Genomic DNA, 13,376 nt, shown 5'->3' on the forward strand with positions numbered 1-13,376 from the left:
ACTTCAGACCCTTCATTATTACTAAGGAAGATTGTAAAGGGACCGGGGGAAGCAGGAAAGAGAAGCATTTCCTATCCTGTTTTGACAATTTAACAGGGGGGATTCTTATTTTCAGATCCCTCCGACAATCTAAACGAGGATTGGATCTCTGTTATTTTTGTGTGGAAAAAATTGGCTAGCTGATTGATCCAATCCGCGGAAAAGGAGGGAGGGTCAGATCCAGCATTAGGTGATGAGAAGCTTTTCACTATGTTGAAAAGTTCTCTACTTATATTCCCGGTAGATTCGATTATTCGAGCAAAAAATGACTTAATTTCCTCCTGTATCCTTTTATGATAAATTCTTATTGTTTTCTTATACTTTTCTATCTTTTCCTTACTAAAGTCTCTCCTCCAGGCTCTTTCCAGACGTTTACAGTTTTTTCTGGCCTGCGACAAAGTGGCATTAAACCACAGCGCAGACCTTCTGACCGGTTTCGCTAGGCATATAATCAAGGGGGCTAAAATTCTGGTGCCCATATTGACCAAGCTTTCAAGAGACTCTGCATCCCGTTCGATGTTCCCACATAAATCCAGGGGATGCCTGGTTAATTCATCTTTAAAAGCTTCTGGTGTGATTTTATACAGTGGTCTGGAAGAAGTTGATGCCTGCCTTGCCTGGGACTGTTGGAATTTAAAGAGTTTCCAAATCGTAAAACTGATCAGGAAATGGTCCAACCATGGCAGGGGTAGAGGAACATCTATTTGGATAACGGTGTTCGCAAATATTTGAACCAGGGTATGACCCTTATTGTGGGTACAGTTAATCTCCTCAAAATTATGACAGGCAAAAGCCGTAACATTGTACTGTTCTGAATAAGAGCGCCTATATCACTAGTATCAACTATCGTCTAGTTGACCATACTAATCCTGAAATCCCTACTGCACATTTCCTTAACAAAAACTAAATTTGGAACTAATGCATTACAATGAATGATCTTTGATTCTATTCTCATGTCTTCACCCCCTTGGTGAACCAATTCAGTCTCCCTTTTTTGCAATGCATAGATGCATACTACATATCACTGTGAGATTGCTTGGGACTGTGCGAGATACATAAAGAAAGTTACAGCGAATGCTAACAAACTGATATCACTAATTCACCATGGTGACAGGAGGACAGACAGCTTCTTAAATAGTCAAATCAATCATCGACGAGTACAATTAGGTAGCGCCGAGCACCTGCCTAGCTAAAACTGGATCACATAATTTTCTTAACATAACTTCTAAACATAACTTACCTCTGAGTGTGAGCAGCATGCTATTTGGAAAAGAAATGTAGCATTGTAGAACACAGACACAGCAAATAATTACTCACCGAGCTCTGCAATTTCGATGCCTCGCAGGTCTAGCAGGTCCTGCTCCCGGTCAATGATATCCACCCAGTGGTGCATCAGCTGCTGCTGTTTGAACTGCACCTGGGTGATGCCAGGCACACCCTAGAGCACGCTCGCCCAAAGCAGCTGACGTTCCTGCAGGGGTACCCACTCCCAGACCTGCTGCCTGCATGGAGGAAAGGTGGCGCTGCACAATAAGGGGTGCACCTTCTGGTGAGAAATGGTGAGAAACTAGCCCGCTTGTGTAGGGTGCCCATGGAAACTGCTGTGGGGGGCCCGCATACATTCTAACAGGCGCCCGCAATCCTGAAACGTCCCAGCCCAGCCACAAGGATCTCTGACTTCCAATGGGAGGAGGCGTTCCATGTCTGGCCACACAGTGCGGCCCACACAGTGCGGCCCACTCCCGGCCATCATGATATCCAGTAGCTCTGGACTGGTGCGAGCAGCTCTGAAGGGCTGGGGGCACAAGAAACCTGTGGTGCTGCCACTTCGAGCAGTGGATCATCCCAAGGTCCCACACCAACCTCTCACTTGTTGGAAGAGGCATTCTGGCTCGGGAGCAGTGCATCGGGGTGGTCCGCTCCTGGCCTTGGACAGAGAGGTGAGCAGCATTGTGACTTTCTTACTGAACCGCACAGAGCGGTGCATCGGAGAGGCCCAATCCCAACCCCTTGGATCTCCAGTGCCTTGTGACAGAGGCTAGCCATCCTGAAGGCCGTGTTCTTTTATTGATCATCTCCCCTGCATCCCACATGGTCGCCTCCAGCCAGTTTTTGTCTGCCCTTTCTTCTTCTTGTGGACAGCCAGTGGGACTTAATGAAAACCCTCTCTGCCTGTTCAACAAATTTCATGACACCCGGACTCCCCACCCTGTTCTTGCAACCTCCATGTTCATGCACTCGACCTTATACGTTCTCTCCTGGAAGGTCACTGGTCTTACACATTACATAAAGTGTAAGAATGTGCTCTTTTACCTTAACTCCAAGTCATTGAGGTGGAAGCTGAGAAGCTCCAGTGGGATTGGATGGGCAAACAGATCCATCGTTGCCATCTCCAGTGAGCAGCAGACGACTTGACGGCACCCTGGAAACATGATGTAGCCATCTTGATTCGGAACTCATTGCCCTACGTGGTGCTTGAGACCTACATCAATTCAGAGGCCGCTATGCATTCGCCCAACTAATCATCAATGCTGCCGTCCTATGCATAGGTTCAGTGTATGCACCCACGGGTCCGAAGTGCGATTTCCTTCTTCAAATCAGCTGTGTGTTGATGGAGATAGACACAGCCATTATCCTGTTAGGCAGGGCCTGGAACATGGCCTCAGATGTGGTCTTAGATCGTACCGGTCCTATTCATGAGCCCAAAAATGCAGACAGAGCCCTGCTAGGGGATCTTAGGGATGGACATGGCCTCTGTGACATATGGTGTTTCTTGAATCCGATTAAATTTGAATACACATACTTGTTACCGGTTCATGGCTCGCAATCTTGGTTGGACTTTTTTTTCGATGGCTCTCCACTTACTTCCACTCCTATGCAAGACTTCCTTTCTAAAGGGCGCAATCTTGGACCACTCCTCTATTGCCCTGCAGGCCAATTTGCTCCTGTCACTGCAAATTTGCAAGCCCTAGTACCTCAGCCTGTCCCGCTATAACCACCTGATGGGCAAAAATCAGTTTAAAGCCCATATGCATGCCTACCGGGAGCTCAACAACGGCTTGGTTGACTTTGATCTGACCTTATGGGCTGTGAGGAAGGTAACCATTAGGAGGCAGCTGATGAGGGATGTTGCTCTGTTCAACTGGCAGAGGAAGGATCACCAGATAGTGCTGAAAGCAGATGTGGCCTGCCTCAGGCATGCCTACATGGCCCACCCTCTATTCTCACCAGCCTTGAAAAGGCACGCATGAACCTTAATACCCTCTTTTCCTCCAAAGCAGAGTATGCGCTCCAGAGGCTTAAATACCGGCACTTGGAGCAAGGGGAGAAGGTGGGACGGCTCTTCATCACGTAGCTCAGGCAGAGGGAGACTGGAATGGCCATTCCTGCTATCACCACTGATGTAGGGACACTGTTCACCAAACTGCCAAAACTGCAGATGTGTTCGCATCCTACTACAGTGCCCTCTATTCCTGGAAATAGTCCAGTGACTGATGCAGAGAGCTGCCTTTTTGGACAAGGTTCACTTAACATGTATCACAGAGGATGGCAGGCAGCTGCTCCAGGGCGTGATCACCAAGGAGGAGATTGCACAGGTCATATCACCCCTACCCTATCACAAATTCCTGGGTGAGGGTGGCTTCCCGGCAGAGTTCTAAAAGTGGACCAAACCAGACATGGTGGACCCACTCCATGAGGCTTCTTGGGTTTACTGTTTAACATGGTGCTGATGATTGTTCTCCCCAAACCAGAAAAGGACCCTCTCCTCTGCTGCAGCTATCGGCCAATATCCCTGCTTAATGGGTATGTCAAAATATTGGCCTGCATACTTGCCGTCCGCCGTAAGTGGGTCCTCCCCTCTCCTATTCGCCATTCACAGGTGGGGTTTTTACCAGGCCGCTCATCGCGCAACCACATCCGTACGCTAGCCCATGCAGCTTGGTTAGCAGCAGACCTCCAGGATGAGGTCTTGGCACTCTTATTAGACTCCATGAAGGCCTTCAACAGGATAGAATAGGACTACCTGTTTTCTGTGCTCAGGAAATTTGGCCTCAGTGAAAACTTTATCTCAGGACTGAGATGGCTTTACAGCTCCCCCTCAGCACAGGTCAACTGTGGGGGCTTTCTTTTCAATCCCTTCCCAGTCTGCCGAGGTACCTGTCAGGGTTACCCACTCCTCGCCCTGCTCTTTCTCCTTGCGATAGAGCCATTTGCGGCATATCTGCACCAATCGTATTGTATCGTAGGTATTCCCATGACCGGTGGTCCCTCAACTCTGTAGATCTTACTCCCCCTATTTATCCTTCCCTGGTCCATTCCTGTGATGCTGGAAACCACTGATGCTTTTGCAGCGATATCCGGCTACAAAGTGAACTGGGGAAGAGCAAGGCCCTGCCACTGCCGGCTACCCATTTAAGTTGAATAATTCCCACCTCAGGAATCTGGGTTTCTTGGTTAACAGAGGCCTGTAGCACATGATGGCAGACAACCTTGACCCACTTATGGAGAGAATACACTTAGACTGTTCAAACTGGTCCCATCTGAACCTCTCTCTGGGGTCGGTCCCAGTGGTGAAATTGGTTAACCTCCCCCAATTCACCTGCGTATCGGGCATCCCTAATTTATACCCCTCTTGACTCCCCATCAGATAGACAAGACCATTAAGGCCTTCATCTAGGGCCCAACAAGGCCTCTCTTCTGATCCGGAAGCCTTCTGCCCATAGGTCTGCAGGGGGAATGGGCCTGCCATCTGTAAAACATTATTGCCTTGCCAAACATCTTGCACAAATGGCGTACATGCACCCCTTGTGTCTAAGACCCCACATTGTGGGTCGTGATCGAACATTGATTACAGCAGGGCTCGTCTGGACTGCAGGTCCTCTACCTTCCTGGCCCCGACGGGACTCCAAACCCCATGCTGAAAGCCATGCAGACCACCTGGATGCAGGCCCACAAGCTCCTCTCACTGGACTAACACCTCTATGATAAAACCCTTCTCTGGAACAATACTGGTATCTGCATGGGGGGGGCTTGCTTGACTGGGGCCTCTAGCAGAGAACTTGGATTCTCATCCTCATGATCCGGGCCTCCAACGGTGCACTCAAGTCCTTTGTGGTGCTACAGGGCCAATTCAGCCTGCCTTGCACCCAAAAATGGTGCTACACACAAATGCGTCACTACCTGCTGAACAAACAGTGTCCCCAGTGCTCTCTTATCTTAACACACGTGTGGTCAATTTAAAGGCATAATGTCCGGATTCTACAATTTCCTGATATGCCACCTCTACTGTCAGCCACAATTGGCCAGCCTCAGGGTGACCTAGCATGCTCGCTTGAAGGTGGAGTATGACAAAGAGGATTGGGCAAACTCCTGGAGGGCCTGGACCGAGGAGTCTGTGAGGCCCGGATGAAGCTTCAGGGCTGGCACTGGACCCTGGCACAGCTTCAGGCTGCTGGGTTGCTTCCTCACTCTGCCTGTTAGTGGTGCAGTCATATGCCCTGTGATATTGTTCATATCCTACTGGACTGTCTCGCCATCCACTCCTTCTGGACAGCAGTGGCGTCTATGCTCCAGGAATCTATGGATGCGCTCTCACCACGTCCAAACCATCTAATTCTCCTCCATGATCTGGCAGACCTCAACCACAGACCCGCTATGTCCGCTACCTCCTAATCACCTTCCCCACAGCTGCCAAGATCTGTATCCTGTGAAACTGGTGTTCCCCACAAGTGTCAACACATCAGAAATAGCTCACAACGGAGTGCAAGACTGCGTCTTATGAAAAAGTCACTTACAACTTGCTAGACAAAGCTGATCTTTTTCTTCTGACATGGTCCCCCTTTCTACAGGAACCCCCCCACCAGCCTGTAGTTGTATCCATTCTCCCTACCCCACCCCTGCTTTACCATACTTGGACTCTGCCTGTCCGGACTACCTTTTTGCCCTTTTCGCCCCCCAGCCCTCCCCTCTCCTTCCCCCTGATTTGCTGTTCCATCTACCCTGTTATCTCCTCTGTCCTTCTTTCCCTCTTCTCTTTTTCTTCCCTCCTTATGTAGCTTACCTCCCCCTTTCTCATATATTAATATTATTTGATATTAGCGCATGTACTGCAGTCAACATTTGTATCTCAAAATGGGTCCATGTTGGACTTACATGTCACTGTTTGCACTGTTGTTTCCCGAACCATCTTTCATGTCAATAAAAATAATTTCTACAAAAAATGAAATTATCTATGATGCCTGGTAGCATCCTCTGCATGCCTAGGGTTGCTAACCTGTTTCTCCAGGGAGATTATGTGTAGAGCATGTGCCATGACTACTATCAAGGGCATGCCATACACTTCTCCTCTGTCACACCTGTGTGGATCTTAAAGAGATCTCTCAAGCAGTTACAGTAATAATTCTATCTCTTTGTCCATTTACTACCATTACACGCCTAAGCAGAGCAACCAGAGACAACATAAGAGAGCTCCTTTGGTTACACACAGATGGCGCTACTACATTTCCCACAGAGGTCACACTGCCATTTGACAATCTTTCAACAAAGCACTCTGCCACAGTGTAGCGCACTACCTGCCCACTAATATACTATGGTGCCTTGTCAGGGGTATCAATCTGTACATAATACAATTACAATACAATTGTAACATGAAGTCCTAAGGAAATACATCAAGGCCCTCATTCTACATGCCATGGGAATCCATATTCGGGCACACAGGGCCCGATTCACAGAACTAACTTAAGACAAAATCCTAAACTTACTAGGATTTTGTCTTAAGTTAGTTCTGTGAATCGGGCCCATAGTTGTTAATATAATATCATGAGTTCAGGAGGGGTGACCATTATTGCAACTCACGTGTTTTCCATTGCAAGATTTTCAGCAGGCAAAACCTGCCTGAATTTACACATCGAAAGTTGCAACATTCGTAAAGTTGCAATTCTGAATGGGGCAAATTATGCAGTCTTGTAATACAACAACCTACAACAAACAGTGGCCGGCTAGGAAGAAAGCCAAAACAGGGACTTAAAATAAAATTAAATCCCACCCTAGATATTATACGTGTGTGCCATAGACTGATGCTTGCAACCAATAACCAAATGAAAGGAGCCAGCACAAATGCAGGCAAAAATATTTGAAACCTAACCTTAGCCTTGTCTCACTTCACTGCTTCTCCACATTATAAAAAAAAAGTATTTGCGCACTGTTACAATTTATGTAGCAAACACAACAAGATATGGATGGAGTGCTGAAACTTTTCAAAAACTCACACCCAGCCAAGAGATCTGGGTTAAACCCGCCATTCTTTTGCTCACCATGACACCCCAGACTCAGACATATGCTAATCAGTCATGACCCTGTTCCCCATGGGAACAGTCAAGACTAAACTTCCAGGCCAGGCCCTCCCTGGACCGGAAACAAGCATCTGGGGCCCGGTTTAGGGGTATCACCCCTCATCAGCTAAGCTACCTTGAATCCAATGACACAGCGAGAAAGGGAGCCATGTCTTGGCATACTCTTGGCCAATTAGGATGAACATAGCAAATACAATATGATGGACGGAGTGCTAGAACTTTTCAAACACTTACCCCAGCCAAGAGATCTGGGTTAAATCCATCGTTCTTTTGCTCACCTTGCCACCCAAGTTTGGACCCAACCATATGCAAATCAGTCTTGAGCCTGCTCCCAATGGAAAGAACCCGGCCCGAACAGCCAGGCCAGGTCCTCCCTTGATGGGAAACAAGCATCCTGGGACTGGTTTTGGGGTATCACCCCATATCAGCCAGGCTATCTTGAATCCAGTGGTGCAGTGAGCAAGGGACCCACATCTGAGCATAACTTTGGGTGAACATAGCAAACACAACAAAATGAAGAAAGGAGTGCTGAAACTTTTCAAACACTCACCCACAGTCAAGAGATCTTCGTTAAATCCATCTGGCCATGAACGTCTGATTTGTTCGGCACTCTGTTCATCAACTGTTCTTTTTACATTGGTCGCCCAAATTATGGCACATTCAAGTGAAAAACGGAGCAGATTTAAAGCAGTTGCTTCGTGATTCACTGCGCAGGCGGCAGCCTGCCTGCACTTTTACAAGGGATTAGAGATCCCCTTGCAGGCGGGTGAACTCAGTGAATACACTCTTCCTGCAAGGGGATGTCTGGGGGGTCCATGGGATCCCCTTTTACCCCCTCCAGAGGGCTGCTCTCAGGGGACGCACTCACAGTGCACCACCTTATAGGTGGCCTACTGTGATTGCGCCCCCTGATAGGCTTCTTTGCCTCTGCATCCTCACCTGTAATGCAGCGCGGTCGCAGAGGCAAAGGGATTCCCTCATTTGCATAGAGCACGCCCCCATGAAAATGAGGGAACGCCCCCTAAAGATAGCGCTGGCGCATATAAAGCATCTGCGGCCCCTTCTGTAATACCAATGCGCCGTGGTGACTCACAAAGAAGGTGCACGCACCCATTGCGCCCCCAGGGCAATTTCTGTAGTATGGCCCCAGGTCACCACCCATGCCTCCCACGATGGATCAGTACAGACATTTTGGATTTGAGGTGCACATAGAGCGACATGTGGAAAAGGCACTCTTCTCCTGTGCATGATCACCATTTACCAGAGCAGTGTCTTGGAGATCCACATCACCACTACTGCCATAGTGAATGCTGACATTGACGCTATTAAAGATCGTTTTGGTCCTTTTGTAAAGCCTTTTCCTGAGAAAGTGGAATGGTAAAGGATGTTAAAAAGTGCCAGTGTAGAGGTCGCTGTGTGAAGTAGGTAGCATCCTTGTGTGGCAGACCCTGACATGCCTAGCCTTACCATTACACAGACCTCTTAACCTGAGAGGGAACTAAAGGGCCATCAGCTGGGACCTCACAGGCCGACCTCCTAATCCGAGCAGGAATTATATCAGCCAGAAATAGGGAGTTCTCCAGAGCCCTCCCTCAAATAAATGAAAAAATATCTTAATAAATAATTATGCTAAAATCAGCTCTTGTTAAACACCATTAAACAGATGGATGAGTGGGTGATATAAGAACAAATCAATGGGTAGATGAATAGATATAGCAATTCACGGCTGAGTGACTAAGGGCGAGATGTACTAAAGTCTGGCTGCAAAATTCCAGTCGCAGTTTGCGACCAGTATTTTTGTGACAAGAGTACTATTTTGTGAACAGACCTATATAGTAATAGGTCGGTTCGCAAATTACTGATTCCGAGTGGGTAGCAAATTGACCTACCTCATGAATACTAATGTCAAAGAGATGTATGGACAACGCAAAGGCTTCAGTAAGATTTAGAAAGCCACAGAGTGACAATTTGAATCACCTTGTGTGGGTTTGTAAAGAAAATCACACACAGAAGGAGGAAAATGCCTCTTTGGATTGTACATGTGCAGGAAGGTATTTCTTCCTGCACAAGAACAATACTGTCCATAGCACATGAAACTCTTGCACTAATGTGCAAGGGTGCCTGAATTGGCAGTATGCAACACAAATTGCACAAGCACAAAAAGATAGCTGAAATACTCCATATCTTTGTGGATCTGGAGCAGTTCTGCTCTCTCCCTTTCACACAACACAGCTCAGCAAGTTCCTTCGCTGCACTAAACTGTGTGAAATAATAGTTCATTTGCCCCCTAAATTTTAAGACTCATTCAAGATATACAGATGATCCAATGATGACTGAGGGGGGTCGTTAAGACACTGCTGTTCAGGCTGGTCAGCCAAGGTTATGGAGTTTATGTCCTCCACCACCTTGGTGCAGGATCATCTGCCTTATTTGAAGTTACCTGACTGCTTGGCATGGCAAGAATGTCTGTGTTGAGAAGGAAACCACCCCAGTGGTGTCGTCCCTGCAGGACTGCAATTTTGCTAAAAATGCACAGGAATGTTTACCTGTGGGTCGAGCCACTCTACAATTTCCCTACGAGGCAAGGCTGGCACAGAGGGAAAATCGCTGACGGTTGTCCTGCCCTCAATTGGGAATGGCAACTGCCAGTATGACCTGGCGATCCAGTAGCAGACGGCTCTCCAAGGGATGGGTCACCATCTACGGAGCCAGCTCATGCTGCTGCTTCCATAAAGTATGGGTTTACTGGAGCAGGAGGACTGCTGCTTTACAGCATACTTCCTATGCCACCAAACACTAAATGAGGCCCTTAATCTCGAACTGGTTCTCCCACTCTGAGAAACAATGGATTTTTAAAAACTGACTCCAGCATAAAGGACATGTTTGTAGACAATTGAGAGCGCAGTACCAAAGAGCTTGAGGAAGACACGTTTAATGGCGAGGAGAGATCTCCAGAAGCAGCAAGATATGCCTCAGCTCCTTCTTGATGGAACTCTAATTTTGAAACACATATATCAATGTTTTCCAAAGGGTATTCACTGGGAAACCCAAAAACCTTGCTTGATTGCAGGAACACCAGCAAAGATGTCACAATTCATAATAAGATAAAAAGCCTGCAGAATATCTGACATTTTAGGCTGTTTCCTCTAGAAATACCAACAGCCTAAGGCCCCTGAGTCACCAGGGCTCAGTCACAAGTCTTGTCAAGCACCCTGCAGTTGAAGAAAGAATGAAAGGCAGACACACAATCATTGCCTATTCAAAGCGATAATAGAACCCTAGTTTGTTGGATATAAGCAGGGATCTAAATAAATGATATAAATATAGACACACACACAGATTCAAAAAAGAACTCTGTGTAGTTCCCAGATTTAGGTGGAAAGCAGCTCCAGTATAGAGCACCCTACAACACCAGCGACACTCTGAATTTGCTCACCTAAAATTACTGCTTTTCTATCAAAGTTTTTAAGAGTAGGATTAACACATTGTCATCAATCAATCAATCAGAACATTTGTAAAAGCGCACTACTTACCCGTGAGGGTCTCAAGGTGCCGGGGGGGGGGGAGGGGGGCGGATGCTGCTACTGCTCAAAAAGCCAGGGCATCCATGCCAAGATAGAAAGGAACATAGTATTTTGCCATTTCTACAGCAAAGTCTTTAAGTATAGGAACAGCACAGCACAATCCATGCTGAGACGTCATGACAAAAGGCTTTTACCACTCCAGCACTAAAGCTTTAGACTGGTAAAATACCATCCAAGCCAATCTGAAATGAATAAAAGCAACCCCTCACACGTTTGCTATCCTTATAGCTCTTCAGAGAAGTTTAGCTGTATCCAAACACAAGGCAGCACCCAGTATAAGTCAAAACAATACCCTTTCAGGCATAGAGAGACTCATAAATTATGCAAACAAGAGGCAGTGAACTCTAGGTAGTTCCCAAGTTTGGGTGGACAGCAGTTCTTGTACAGAGCACCCTACAACACCAGTAACACTCTGAATTTCCTCAGCTCAAAATTCTGCTTTTCTATCAAAGTGTTTTAGCATAGAAACAGCACAGTGCCATCCACGCTGAGTTAGAAAGGGACAAAGTATTTTGCCATTTCTACAGCAAAGCCTTTAAGCATAGGATTGGTACAGTGCCATCCATGCCAAGCTGTAAAGTGACAAAAGCCTTTTACTACTCCGGGCCCAGAAATACAGCTTGGGACTGGTAAAATACCATTCAAACCAACCTGTAATTAATAAAAGCAGCACATGTTTCGCTATCATTATAGCTCTTCAGAGAGGTTTAGCTTTGTTCAGACACAAGGGAGCAGTATAAGTCAAAACATTACCTTCTCAGGCATGGAGAGCCACAACATTTAGGCAAAAAAGAAGCAGAGAACTCTGGGTAGTTCCCAAGTTTATGATAGGCACCTTTTTATCAGTAATGACAATTTTACTATGTTTATTTATTTATAAGGTTTAGACCCGTGAGGGTATCAGAGCGCTTTACAGATGATCGGTAGGAAGAAACAGGAAAGAAAATAACAACATAATCAAGAGAGGTGCAGACTGTGTAAGCTCACAAATTGAGGAGAGTTACATCCACAGGACCAAGCCGACAAGACAATAGACATGACCCAACATTCGAATAATACTCAAGGCTGTAGATATCCAGTCAAATTGTGAGACCTGGAGCAGAAATGTGTTCATAAGTGATATTTTAACCTCTTTTTTGAATGATGTAGCTGGGGGGATCAGTCTGATTTCAGTTGGTAGGGAGTTCCAGAATTCTCAGGGCAATACCCGAGAACCCTCTGTTGCAAGTTTTTTTTTTATGGAATATCTGTGGTTTATTGTCCGACTGTTGTTTTTATTTTAGTATAAATGCTGATTTTATGGGTTAACCCCTAAACTCAATTTTAGGATGATAAAAAAAAATACCAGGCAAAGGCTGCAAACACACACACGAATGATATAGATGGAAACCTAGGAGAGCTGCAGGCATAGGGAGTTGATACCAAAGAAATGTGAGTGAAAATTGCCCATGGAACTACATACACGTGGTTTAGCATCAGAAAGAGGAACCAGAACATTGATGTTGGACCAATAGAATGCACAATGACGCTGAAACATTGCACCGGGGGGAGGCCTCCTACGAATCACTTTATATGTTCTAGTTGGTGTATCCGCAATATTCACAAAAATTTCGAATATTCGCAAGTGTGCAAGGCTTGGATATCTACTATATGTACTTTGAGAGTATTTGGAAATGTTATTTATTATTTATTTATTTCACAGTTTCATATAGCGCTGATTTCACTGTGTGATATTAGGGCACCTTACATGGAACAAAAGTATTTACATTGAACAACTTAAGTTGAGCTATGATAACACAATGGCGAGTGTGGGGTGCACTAACATATTTGAGTGGTTATTCTTAATTTCTGATGAGTAGATTTGTTCCCCTGGTTTATATAAAAGTCTCTGTAGTGTACTTGAGGTGCAGGTGAAACAAATCAGGTTGGGAGCTCCTCTGAAAGAGAGATGTGTCACAGTCCTCAGATGTTTCAGAAGAGAGGTCCACAGCAGGGGGGCGTGCATGAGAAGGAGCTGTTCACTGTAAGGCTTGTTTTGAGTTTTTATGTCTCAAGAAAGAGAGTGCTTGCTCCCTGAACCTTTTGAGCTTCCAGAAGAGTCGGCGAATGTGATAGGAATGACGGGTTCTTCAGGGGACTGTCTTTGAAGGTCAGGCAGCCTACTTTAAAATGTGCCCTCGTTTCTAGTGGTAACTAATGTAGGCATAGCAAAGTCATGATGGTGTCCTGTGCTTTGATACAAAGTCTTTAATGGCAACTTTTTCTCTTAAAGCTAATTATATAGTATGGAGCAAAATCCGACACCGCAGCAACAAGGGTGGGTGTCACTCGTCTCAGTGTTAGCAACGGAAACGGGGACCCTAGAGACAGGTTTTGACAGGCTAATGCAACCCTCATTGCG

Source organism: Triturus cristatus, chromosome 4_2, assembly GCF_964204655.1.
Source record: "Triturus cristatus chromosome 4_2, aTriCri1.1, whole genome shotgun sequence".
Lineage (NCBI taxonomy): Eukaryota > Metazoa > Chordata > Amphibia > Caudata > Salamandridae > Triturus > Triturus cristatus.